This window comes from Alexandromys fortis, unplaced genomic scaffold (assembly GCF_014885135.2).
Source record: "Alexandromys fortis isolate MF-2015 unplaced genomic scaffold, M_Fortis_MF-2015_v1.1 scaffold_12, whole genome shotgun sequence".
In the NCBI taxonomy this organism is placed as follows: domain Eukaryota; kingdom Metazoa; phylum Chordata; class Mammalia; order Rodentia; family Cricetidae; genus Alexandromys; species Alexandromys fortis.
In genome coordinates, this window is record NW_026067937.1 from 5465321 (window position 1) to 5478672 (window position 13352).

The window sequence follows — 13352 nt, forward strand, 5'->3', positions numbered from 1 at the left end:
ACACATACACACACATACACACACACATACACACACATACACACACATACACACACACACACATACACACACATACACATACACACACATACACACACACACACATACACACACACACGTCCCTATCTCCTCCAACCACACCCCCATCTTACACAGGTCTACCCTTCTTCTCAAATACTCTGTTCAAAATTCAAGTCCACCAGTGGTTAAATCACTGCTGAAAGCAGAGACCTCATGACCCAGTCACTTCCCCTAAACTAACCTTTAAACATTGCTCATATCAGGGACTCAAGATCTCAGTGCATATGCACGTTAGAGGATACTGCATAGCCAAACCATAATACTCAGTGCAGTTGACAGTAGAGTTCACTCGCCATAGAACTGAGGGAATTCCTGCCCATCCACACTTTGGAGCCCAGACTTGGTGGTATCGTTTATTCATGAAAACATTCTCTATCTTTGTTGGTTGATACAGGCTGAGGGGAATGTTAGACTTTGAAATTGGTCTCCAATAAATTAACTGAAAGTTTAAGAACCAAGGCTTTGGGGTGTGCTTCTTGGTGTGTGTGTGGAGGGGGGGGTAACCTAGGGTTTGAATATATCTAACTCTTGGGTATGGGTGGGAAATATGAATGAGATGACACTTTTCATTTGTTTGGGGTTTGGAGGGACAGGGCCTCACTATGTAGCCCTGACTGGCCTGGAACTCTCTATGTATACCAGACTGACCTTAAAATTATAGCCAACCCCGTGTCTCTACCTCTCCAGTTGGTCACTACTATGTGACAATACGCTTGGCTTCTCTTTCCTTTTTGCAATAGGCTCTTATTAAGTGTCCAGACTGGTCTTGAACTATGTCTGTAGCCCAGCCTGACCTGGGGTATGTGATCTTCCTGCTTCTCGGGCAGCTGGGATCCTAGGTGTGCACCACCAGGTCTGGCACCATGATATTCTGCTGTAGCAGCCCGAGCAGAGTCATGCAGTCAATGAGTCTGGCCCAGTTTTGTTCTTTGCAAACTGGACGTTCACCTTGAAACCAAATCTAAAAAGAGCGCATTTCCAGCAGGGGCAAGCAGAACACTCCCGCGACAGGCAGCCATCTGCAGCCTCCGGGAGAAACTGCGCCTGTGTTTATTTTTGCACTACATGCTTTCAATTGATGCCACGTTTCTGTGTCCCCCAAAGGTTTCTTCTGGATCTTCTTCTAGATGATAATGAGCAGGCAGAGCGCGCACGTGCTCGTGTGTGTGTGTGTGTGTGTGTGTGTGTGTGTGTGTGTGTGTGTGTGTGTGTTGCGGGTGCACGGACTGGGGAGTGTCACACATCCTAATCTATGCTGCCATCTAGTGGCCACTATGAAAAAGGTATAATGAGCTTGGGCAGCACTCGCAGACACTACCTCAGTTAACTGGCAACAGGCTGTCATAGTGCATGTTTTCCATATGAGAAAATAACAGAAAGAAGAACACGTGAATAAGCAAGTGGGGGAAGGAAAGACATGCTTTGTGTGCTGCTTTAAGTGCCAGGAGAGCATGCTAAGGGAGCTAAGAGAACTCAGAGCAGGGACACCTAAGCCAGACTGGGAGAAAGCATCAGGAGAGGCTTCCTGCAGGAAATAGCATCCAGCAGCTGGGAGGGAGGGCAGCTATTGTGGCTTCGCTCCTCTCTCCTTGCTCAGTGCCCTGGGGTGAAGGGCTTGTGTGATTCATAATTTGAGGATTGATAAACTGGACATATATGCCACCCTTCATCCTCTTTAAAGAGCTGAGAACTGACAAACAATGCTCTCAGAGCCCATGTTACTCTTACAGCTAAGTTGTGGGGAAGTTGGCTCCAAAAGGCCACAGAGTCCAGCAGCGAGATGAGAGGTGAAGTTGCCTGCATCCTTGTTAGTTTCTGGGCAGAGGCAAATCTGAGAGGTCCAGAAGGGAGCATCGGGTGTTTTGTCTCCCAGTATACATTTCAGGACTAGTGACTCTTCTGCTTCATGTCGCACTGGGGGCTGCAACAATAGACCCCTGACCACCCTCTTCCCAACACAAACAGACCCAGGGAAAGGATGTTGACCAAACCCAGGCAACCTCATAAGAAATGGCTATGGATCACCATCCCTGACTTCAAGCTCTACTATAGAGCTATAGGAATAAAAACAGCATGGTATTGGCATAAAAACAGGTGGATCAATGGAGTTGAATCAAAGAAAATGACATAAATCCACACACCTATGAAATGGTGCTGGCATAACTGGATGGCGGCATGTAGAAGAATGCAAAGAGATCCACAGCGATCATCCTGCACAAAACTCACGTCCAAGTGGATCAAAGACGTCAACATAAATCCGGTTACATTGAAGCTGACAGAAGAGAAAGTGGAAAGTAGCCTTGAATGCATTATCACAGGAGACCACTTCCTGACTATAACCTCGGTAGCACAGACACCGAGAGTGACAATTAATAAATGGGACCTCCTGAAACTGAAGAACTTCTGTGAGGCAAAGGCATGGTCAACAAGACAAATGGCAAATAGGAATAGGAAAAGATCTTTACATACCCCACATCAGACAGAGAACTGATCTCTAAAATATATAAAGCACTTAAGAAACTAGATATAAAAATACCAAATAATCCAATTTTTAAAATGGGGTACAGATGTAAACAGAATTCTCAACATAAGAAACTCAAGTGGCTGAGATGCACTTAAGGAATTGTTCAACATCCTTAGCCATCAGGGAAATGCAAATCATAACAACTCTGAGATACCTTCTTACACCTGACAGAATGACAGCCTATGAGAGGATGTGGAGTAAGGGGAACACTCCTCTACTGCTCTAAGACTGCAAACTTGTACGGCCACTTTGTAATATGGTAGTTTCTCAGTGCCAAGGTCCTTTGTGGCCCATCCCCAAGGCCTTCAGGGTTCAGACTGGACACTTCAGCAAGTGAAAGGAACCTTTTTCTTAGGGTGTCTGATGGCAAATGAACTCTCTCACACACGTGCTGTTCTGAATCAGTCTCTTTATTCTTCTGATTCTATCCTAATCCTCCTGTCCTAATTCTAATTCCTCCTAGCTTCTTCTCTTTCTAGACTCCAAACTTTCTTACAGGAGGCTTGGAGTGATAATTTAAAAAAAAAATTACAAGAGTTACCTCTCATTGGTCAAAAGCACATTCCTAGGGTAAGCAGATAAGGAGCTGAGCCAGTTATCATGGTAACATAAGGATTTCAAGGTTTCAGGAGTAAGACTGTGATCAGACCAGGGTGGGGGCCTCCAACTTTGAGGCATATTAGTACACCTGGCAAGCAAAGAATTGGCATGCTTTCCTTAGGGTGCTTTGTGTTGCAATGTTGGTTAGACATCTGCAACGCTGGCCTTGTGCATAGCTGTAAAGTTTTAAACTTATGATCTATTTACAAAAAGTCTTTAGTCCAGTTTGAATAGATCTAGTTATGAAACATGTCCTAGTATGTTTTCTATATACCAAAATTATATAACTAAATGAAAGACATCTTCATGACCCTCCACAGATAAATGTGCCTGTAATATTGAGATGTAATCATGAGGTTACATATGCACATTACATGAAAATGCATGGTAATGGGGAGATATTACAGCTGTTATTGTTCAAGTGAAATCACAGATGAAAGCAACAGTTTTCAGAGTCAGTGGCCCTGCAGGTCCTGCCTACCTGGGTTCCTCCATCTAAGAATAATTTCTCTGGTGGGTTGACATCTGAATTCTCAATTGCTTTAAGTTGTAATTACATCACAGCTCACAATAGCTTGTGATAAATGCTCCTGACATCTCAGAAAATTGGGAATCAATCTACCTCAAGATCCAGTTATATCAGTGTTAGGCATATATACCCAAAGGATGCTCAATCATACTACAAGGATGCTTACTCAACTATGTTCATAGCAACATTATTCATAATAGCCAGAACCTGAAAACAACCTAGATGTCCCTCAACCAAAGAATGGATAAAGAAAATGTGGTACATTTACACAATAAAGTATTACTCAGTGGGGAAAAACAAAAACAAAAAAAAAGACATCATGAAATTTGCAGACAAACTAGAAAAAAAATCATCCTGAGTGAAATAACCCGGACCCAGGAAGATAAACATGTTATGTACTCACTCACAAATGGATATAAGTGGATATTAGCTGTAAAGTAAAGGACAGCCAAGTTACAATTCACAGTGCCAGAGAGACTAGGTAACAAGGAGGGCCCAAAGAGGGACACGTGGATTTCCCTGGGAGGGGAAATAGAAGAGATCTCCTGGGTAAACTGGGGGCAGCGGGGAACATGGGTGATCAGGTTGGGCAGGTTGGGGAATGGGACGGAGAGGGGGGAGTAATGAAAGAGATATCTTGATGAGAGGGGCATTTTAGGGTTAGGGAGAAACCTGGTACAGGGAAACTCTCAGGAATTCATAAGGATAACCTCAGCTAAGACTCCTAGCAATAGTGGAGAGGGTGCCTGAACTGGCCCTGATTGTCATCAGAAATACTCAATCCTCAGTAACTAAAGGAAGCAGATGTAGGGATCCACAGTCAAGCACTAGTTGGAGCTCTGGGAGTCCAGTCAAAGAGGGGGAGGAGGGATTGTAGGAGCCAGGGAGTCAAGGTCATGACAAGGGAACCCACTGAGACAGCTGACCTGAGCTCCAGGGAGCTCACAGACCAACAGCTAGAGAGTCTGAATGGGACTGACCTGTGCGTGTGTGTGACAGTTGTGTAACTTGGTCTTTTTGTGAGGTTTCTAGCAGTGAGATCAGGACCTGTCCCAGGCACTTAGCTGGATTTTGGGAACCTATTGCCCCTGATAGGTTTCCTTGCTCAGCCTTGAGGCAGGGATGCAGGGGGAGGAGCTTGGTCCTGACTCAACTTGCTGTGCCTTGCTTTGTTACCTCCTATGGGAGGCCTGCCCCTTTCTGAATGGAAATGGAGGAGGTGGGTAGGTGGGAGGAGGGGGAGGGAAATGAGAGGTGAGGAGGGAGGGAAACTGGTCAGTATGTAAAATAAGTGGAAAAATTTAATTTAATAAAAAAGAAAGGAAGGAAGAGAGAGAGGAAGGAAGAAATGGAGCTGAGTTTTACAGTGACGGTTCTTCGTTCTTTTCCCTACGTGTTCAGAGGACTTCCTTGTAAGTTTTTTCAGGTTTCTTTCTACAGCTTGTTACCAAAAACCTGTACTATCACCCATAATGCTATTTAAGGAAGCGATTTCCTAACCGCACGGAGGACAGGTGATTGTGTAGCTTCGTACCATGGATTTTCCAGATTCTTACATAATCATGCTCCCTCCAGGTGATGTGGCCATATCACCTTGGATGTGCTGACACTGGAATGGATGGACAAAAGGACTGGCCAACAATCAACAATGCTATCTTTGAGAAGCCACCTACAGAGAGGGAGAGCCCTGGGCCCTGTCTGTTGGATGTGTTAGGAAAGAATTTCTTCCCCCAGCTGCCTTCCAGGTACACCAGGCTCCTTGTCCCCATTTGTGAAGCTGAACTCTAGGATTAGGTAAAGTCATTGCTTCTTCCTCCCTATGTCTCAGCATCCCACAAGCTCAGAGCTCTTAGACTCATCACTGCCTATTCTAGCAACTCAACACATCCTACAAGGGCTAGAGAGCTTAGAGGTGGAATGCCCCAATATGGGGCAGTTTCACAGCTGTCATCATACAGGTTGCCCCAGCTCTGTCCGGCCAGCAATCACTCTGTGACAGATAAGGAAGCAGGCTCAGAGAGGTTAGGTAACATTGCCAAGGTAACGTATCTGCTTTGTGATATCCCTGAAGGGAAAAGGTCAAAGTGCCCTAAGACCTGATAGCATGTTCACTTGCAGTGAAGCAGTGGAATTAAAAACTTAAATCAGTCTCTCTCTCTCTCTCTCTCTCTCTCTCTCTCTCTCTCTCTCTCTCTCTCTCTTTCTCTCTCTCTCTCCTCTCTTTCTCTCCTCTCTCCCTCTCTCTCTCTCTCTCTCTCTCTCTCTCTCTCTCTCTTTCTCTCTCTCTCTCCTCTCTTTCTCTCCTCTCTCTCTCTCTCTCTCTCTCTCTCTCTCACACACACACACACACACACACACACATACACACCATTCCCAGTAGCCAGGTCTCACGGGTGCTGCGTCTTCCTGATTCCATTGCCACCAGGAGAGCACACAAATGACTAGGATAATAAGACGATGAGAGATTTCCCTTACACTGGAGGACTCTGTTGCCATGACGGTATAAGTAGTCAGCTTCATGTCCTAGTGGGTTTCATCTTCTGTCTTGTTCAGAACCGTCACCTTTGGAAGACAAAGGCCTTTGGCCTCTGTGTACGGGTTCCTGCCTCTGCCTCACCCTTGACTTTGCTTTCCCTAAAGCAGAATTTGTTAATCTGGTCAGGTTCCAGGACATCCCTCCACCCGCCTTATGAGGTTGGTCACAGCAGAATTCAGTAGCCCTGTGCTGTCCTTCTGCTCCTTGTGTCTATAGCTGGGCTGGCCCAGGTCAGGCTGCCTTCCCTGTGGGCAGGACCAGCTGCTTCCTTCTGGCCTTCTCCAGAACTGAGGGGACAAATAAAGCTGGAGGAAGCAGCTAGCCGCAGCTTGACCTTGATTGCCCCAAGCAGCTGTCCCTGTAGCTCAACTGCAGACAGGCTGTGTTTTTATTCCCCACTTAGCTGGGTATAGGCTGGTAAGTGTTTAACCACCTTCTCTTGGGGAAGAGGAAGACAGCTCTGCATTGGCACATATGCCCGTTTCCACAGTGTAAACAGTCTCCTGGGCATCATTAGAAAGAGATGCAATTAAGCAGTATTTCCACCCTACAGACACAACAGGAGATTATCTCAAGAGCATAGATAATAGCAAAATAATTAGAAAGTGCAGAATTGTCAACGTATGTTGTTGATTTTTAATTTTATGCATATCTGTGAGTGATTGCATCTATGTGTGCATCAAGTGCCTGCTATGCCCAAAGAGGTCAGAAGAGGGCATCAGACCCCCTGGAATTGCAGTTACAGATGGTTGAAACTGGTGTTAGAAACCGAGCCTGGGTCCTCTGCAAGGGCAGCAAATACTCCTAACCACTGAGCAGTCTCTCCAGCCCCATGTGTTACATTAGTTTTAAGTATAGCTCAATTGTAAATTGTTTGGGGTGGGGGGGAGTTGTTAATGTTATTAGAAAGAGCCTCGTGGTACTTAGGCAGACTTGGTGTTGAAAGCCTGACTCTCTCTGACCAGCTCTAGCATAGCAACTATGGCTCTGGCAGGCCTTGCCCTTCTCCCCCATTCCCTCTGCCTTGCTAAAAACCATTACATTGCATTCCTAAAGCTAGTCTCCAAGTTCCATTCCCTTATTTGTCCATTCTCTCCTTCTGAGGCTGACTACCAAGGTCCAGCTATCAAAGTATTGCAGTCCAGCAATCAAAAGCCCCCTTTGGACCACCTAATGAATATGCCCAATTAAAATTAAATACCTCATCCCAACACAGGGTTCCCCCTGTACCTTTATAGACTGCTATTTTCCTATGGGTCACATCTGTCTCCTCTCTATCCAGAGGCAGTTCTTTGTCCACCCCCCCTTCCCACTCTCCCTTCCCCTTCTCCCTCTTCCTCTATCTCCTGTCTTTCTCCCTCCGGAGCAGATAAATCTCCTCTGTACTGAGAACTTGGTCTTGGGGTGTCCTAAGTCAACTTTGAGGTTTTCTACTCCTATGCCCACAGTTGACTCTTGTCTACACCTGCCCTGACCGAGGGAGTTACTTCTACCACAACCCTTTCATCTGCCAGACATCTTCTTTGGAGAAACAGCCTCTTCCATTCTGTCTTGTCACCAAGAAGCAATCGCATGATCTCATGTCATGGGGTGCACAGGTGTGTAACAGCAGAATACTGTCAGCCCTGTCCTCTCTGGGGACAAGGGAAAGTTGTGGGGGAAGGAATCCAGGCAACTCCAGAGACTATCAGTATTTGCACTGAAACATCGCAGCTCCATTCTCCTCCCACCCTGGTCTCTCTGCAGGGTTACTGTGATGGGACTGCCTGTGGCCCTTATCTAGGCACACAGTCCTCTCTGCTGCCATGTCTCCCCTTCATACCTGAGAGGCCTTGGGTTTGCAGGAGCTAGTGGGGTTTTTCACAAGCAGCCCAACCTTCCTAAATACTGTGTCCTTGTTCACTGGGGCTATGACAAAGCACAGCACTTGGGGTATCTCCTACACAACAGACATTGACTTCTCATACTTGTGGAGACAGGGAAGTCCATGGTCAAGATCATGGCACATTACCTATTTCATGAGGGATTGCTGACTGACTCTTTTCATTGTGTCCTCACATGAGAAAGAGGTGAGGGAGTTTTTTTTGGGTTGCTTTTCTGGTTTTGTTTTTGTTATTTATTTATGAGAGGGGTGAGAGAGAATAGAAATATGGGTGTGCATTGCCACAGGGAGTGTGTAGTGGTCAAAAGACAACTTTTGGAAATCAGTTCTCTTCCTTAATGGGTTCCAAGGATCAAACTTGGGTCATCCAGCTGTGTGGCAAAAGCTGCTACCCAGAGTCATTTTGCCAGCCCTGAGATCTCATATAAGGGCACTAAACTTATTAAAAGAGCCCACTTTCATGACCTAATCCCCTCCCCAAGTCTCCACCTCTTAACAAAGGGTTGCATTTTAGCAAATGAACCTAAGAAAGCAACAAAGATTCAGCTATAGCACAGTCCCTTAATTAAGCTCTCTTACATTCTTTTGAGGAGCTTTGGGGATGGCTCAGTTTGTAAAGCATTTACTGCACAAACATGGAAAGTTGTGTCCAGTCCCCAGAACCCTTGGTTGAAAAGGCAGTTTTGTTGCCTACCTGTGCAATCTCCAACCCTGGAGCTGGTGAGCAGCCCTTCTACCTAATCCAGAGACCCAGGTCAATGAGAGATCCTGTCTCAAAAAAAAAAAAATTTAAAAGGTGGGGGAAACACCATCTAACTGCCAAAGGAGATTACTACAACATTACTGGTAGGTGATTCACAGATTTATAGAAACGGGTTAATTTAAGATGTTAGTTAATAAGAAGCCTGAGCAAACAGACCAAGTAGTGTTGTAATTAATATAGTTTTCTGTGATTATTCAGGTCTGAGTAGCCAAGAAACCAACGAGCAATCTCTGTCTACAGAATGCCATGTCAATGTGGGCCAACTATATCCACATTAAACCCGAGAGAGCTTGGGAAGGAATTCTAGACACAAAAGAACAGAACTAAGCACAGCTTCTTGGTAGCAGCATATTTTCAGATAAGCTCTGTTTGCTGGCAGCAAACAGAGGCATGGCTCCTTTAAAAGATGTTGAAATAGGAGCGGCGGGGCTGCGTCCCCGGCACCCGGCCGCCCACATGTCTAGTTTATGCCCAGAAATAATTACACGGAAACTGTATTCTTTCAAACACTGCCTGGCCCGGCTAGTTCCAGTTTCCTATTGGCTAGCTCTTACATATTGTTCTAACCCATTTCTAATATTCTGTGTAGCCCACGAGCTGGCTTACCAGGGAGGATCTTAACCTGTGTCTGTCTGGAGCGGGAGAATCATGGCGACTCCTCGACTCAGCTTCTTTTTCCCAGCATTCTCTTCTGTCTACTCCGCCTACCTAATTTTCTGTCCTATGAGGGCCGAGGCAGTTTCTTTATTATAATTAACCAATGTCCTTCCCCCATCATTAAAGAATGAACAGTTATAGTTTTCCTTAGTTATGATATAGATTATTGTAATTTTTACTTGATAACTGTTTTGTTATATGTAATTTTGCTATGTTAAGTTAAAGCCTTCCTTTTTTTGTTTAAACAGAAAAAGGGGAAATGATGGAGGAAGGTCATTGGTTAATTATAATAAACCAACTGCTTGGCCTCATAGCTTAGAACATAGATGGGAGGAGAAAACAGAATAGATTTCTGGGCGGAAGAGGAAGTGAGGTCAGACTCTGCTCTGCTTCCGGAGAGACTTGAGAGATCTGCTCTCTGGAGCAGAGACGCCATGCTCCGCTTTCGACCCAACATGGACAGAGGCTAGAATCTTCCCGGTAAGCGCACCTTGGGGTGCTTACACACATCATTAGAAATGGGCTAGTCCAGGTGCGAGAATTGGCCTGTAAGGGCTAGAGTTCATGGGCCAAGCAGTTCTTTAAATGAATACAGTTTGTGTGTTGTTATTTCGGGCATAAGCTAGCCAAGCGGCCGGGGTGTTGGGGACGCAGCCCCGCCGCCGCGCATATTTCAACAAAAAGATCTCATGACTCAGCTTTAGTGGCAAAAACTCCATGACTTTTTTAAGGGAAGGCTTCCTGGCTCATACTAGCAGCATGAACTCTGGCTCTTTTGGGAGGTCCTGCACTTAAATGGGGTTTGTGAAAAGCACATTACTAGTTGCTTAATGGTGACATAGACTTGCTGCATCCCTGGAGCTGGGGCAGTGAGCATGGTTCACAGAGCTGGTAGTGAATGGACCTCCGCTATGTTGGACTGGGCAGGGTCAAAAAGCAAAGTAGCCTTAGTTAGTCCTATGGTGTGGGAAGCATTTCTGTGTATGTGTTGCTTTTATTGGTTAATGAATAAATAAACTTCTTTAGCCTGTGATAAGGTAGAGTAGAGCTAGGCAGGGAAAACTAAACTGTTGGGAGAAAAAAAGGTGGAGTTAGCAAGATGCCACGGAGCCGCCAGAGGAGAAAGATGCAAGCCACCAGTTGGAACCTTGCCAGTAGGCCACAAGCCTCATGGTAAAATATAAAATAATAGAAATGGGTTAAATTAAGATATAAGAGCTAGCCCATAAGAAGCTAGAGCTAGGGCTGGAGAGATGGCTCAGAGGTTAAGAGCACTGACTGTTCTTCCAGAGGTCCTGAGTTCAAATCCCAGCAACCACATGATGGCTCACAACCATCTATGAGATCTGATGCCCTCTTCTGGCCTGCAGGTGTACATGCAGGCAGAACACTGTATACATAATAAATAAAATAAAATAAATATATTTAAAAAAAAGAAGTTAGAGCTAATAAACCAAGCAGTGATTTAATTAATACAGTTTCTGTGTGGTTATTTTGGGGCTGAGCAGCCAGGAACAAACAAGCAGCTCTCCTACAACAGTCCTAGCCACACTGCTTAGCATTTTAAGAAGCACTTCTGGTCAGAAAAGACAGATTTAGACAGACACAAGTCTCTGAATGGGTCATAGTGTGTTTAGAAAATGTACATAGGCTTGGGAGAGAGAGGAAAAAGAATACAGACAGAAAAAGAAGTACAGATAGTCATAGATTAAAGAAGTAAAGATAATAAAATAAATACTAAAAAGTAACAGAGTAAAAGAAAACAAGCCACATAAAGATGGAAAATACTCAGAGAGTCTGGGTTATGTATATTGTGTTTTCTTTGAATTTTTTGACTGTAGAAAGACATTTGATTCTGGGGGCTGCTAAGATAAACCAACATATATATTTTAAAGGTATCTTTACTTCAAAATTTGAATTTAAGGATATGTTACTTTGGAAAAGAGGTTCTGATTTTGTTTCCACAGAAGATGAGAAACTGTGGATTTCTTTCCAGATTAATGTAGTTTGATAGAACAAGACCACTGACAGGTCTCCATAAACCCTTAAAGTACTTTGCCCAATAGACAGCAGGAAGAAGTTTGAAGAAAACAACACCGAAATTCTCAAAATGGTATGTAGTAATAAGTGTGGTGGGGCTGCGTCCCCAGCACCCCAGCCGCCTGGCTAGCTTATGCCCGAAATAACAACACACAAACTGTATTCTTTTAAACACTGCTTGCCCATTATATCCAGCCTCTTCTCGGCTAACTCTCGCACCTGGACTAACCCATTTCTAATAATCTGTGTAAACACCCCAAGGTGCGCTTACCAGGAAGATTCTAGCCTACGTCCATCCTGGGTCGGAGCTGCTCCAGAGAGCAGAGCTGTCAAGTCTGAGCTCACTTCCTCTTCCTCCCAGCATCCTGTTCTGTTTACTCCTCCCACCTATGTTTTAACCTATCAGGGCCAAGGAGTTTCTTTATTGCTTAACCAATGAAATCAACAGATTGATATATGGCACTCCCACATCAATGGTAGATTATAAATGTTTGGTTTCATTTAAAGGAAGATATGATATAGAAATGAATACTTTGCATTGGTATGGATCTTGGCTATTGATACATATTTAAGTTGATTTTGCTATATTTTGTATATGTATTTCTGTTCTTGTTTAAGGTATTATATGTTTGTGAAGCTCATTTAAAAATGTAATGTATAGTTAAGAAATAAAGATTAATAGATACCCATCTATAATAGTTAAACTGTAGTCATGTTAGTTAGGTTTTCTAGATGTACAGAGATATATTTCAGATGGATAGGTATTCTTCAAATCTTTTAAAGATGTACAGAATATGGCATTTAAAATGTTTTAAGAACTTAGACTTTTCTCGACAGTGAGACATGTCTACTTCTGGCAGCACTGGTTACTTCAGAGAGGTTGATGGGCATTGAAGAAACTCATTATGGAATTTGTCTTCAAGTGACAAGGCTAGTCACTTGGGCAAGAAACTGCTCTTGCCTGGACTTCTTGATGGTATGCTATATGAACTGACATGCAGGACCCACAGAAAAATGACTGCTGAACATGCCAAAAGAAGGTGACACAGTACTTTCTCCACCAAAGAAACTGCCAGACATTCTGATGGACACAGAAGAAAGTGACTGACAAACTGCCAATATAAGCAGAACAGATCTTCAAATTTCCTGCTTCACGGAAAGTCTGTTGGATACTATGGGCCTGTAGGCTGAAGATGGATGCCCCAAAGTTATAGAAGAACTTTGAGTGACTGTTCAGGCAGTGAGATGTTTCTGTCAATTCTAAAACTTTGGAAGTTTCTTACAATGCACTTCCTATTTACTTAGGTAATATAATATATCCTTCTGTTGTCTTTGATGGAGTAGAAGAATAGATAGCTATAATTATAATTATAACTGCAAACCTTCAAAGGACCAATGCTCCTCTTCAAAGGAACCAATATGGGTGAAAAATGGCCTTTAACAAAGGGAAACTGCAGGCTTTAGAACAGCTGGTACAGGAGCAACTAGATGCTCACCAGATTGAAGAATCAACCAGCCCTTGGAATTCTCTTGTATTTGTTGTTAAAAAGAAATCTGGAAACTGGAGAATGGTGACAAATCTAAGAGTGTGGAGAAAGTCATTCAACCAATGGGCCATCTACAATCTGGAATTCCTTTGTCTTCCCTATTACCTAAAGGATGGCCTCTTATAGTTATTGATTTAAAAGATTGTTTCTTCACTATGCCTTTACAAGAAAAAGAGAGGGGCTGGAGAGATGG

The 13352-nt window shown here is 44.0% G+C and overlaps 1 long non-coding RNA gene across 2 annotated transcripts; it reads right to left on the bottom strand.

The window, feature by feature from the left end:
- Positions 1 to 1400: 1400 nt before the first annotated feature.
- On the bottom strand, positions 1401 to 9610 carry LOC126504664 (uncharacterized). Of its 2 annotated transcripts, XR_007592674.1 has the most exons (4): positions 9522 to 9610; positions 8847 to 8920; positions 6103 to 6296; positions 1401 to 2353 (listed from the first exon to the last, which is right to left on the bottom strand). It is a non-coding gene; the product is annotated as an uncharacterized lncRNA (long non-coding RNA). The 2 variants fall into 2 exon arrangements; XR_007592673.1 differs by lacking the exon at positions 6103 to 6296 and having other exon boundaries at positions 1411 to 2353; positions 9522 to 9607.
- Positions 9611 to 13352: the final 3742 nt, after the last annotated feature.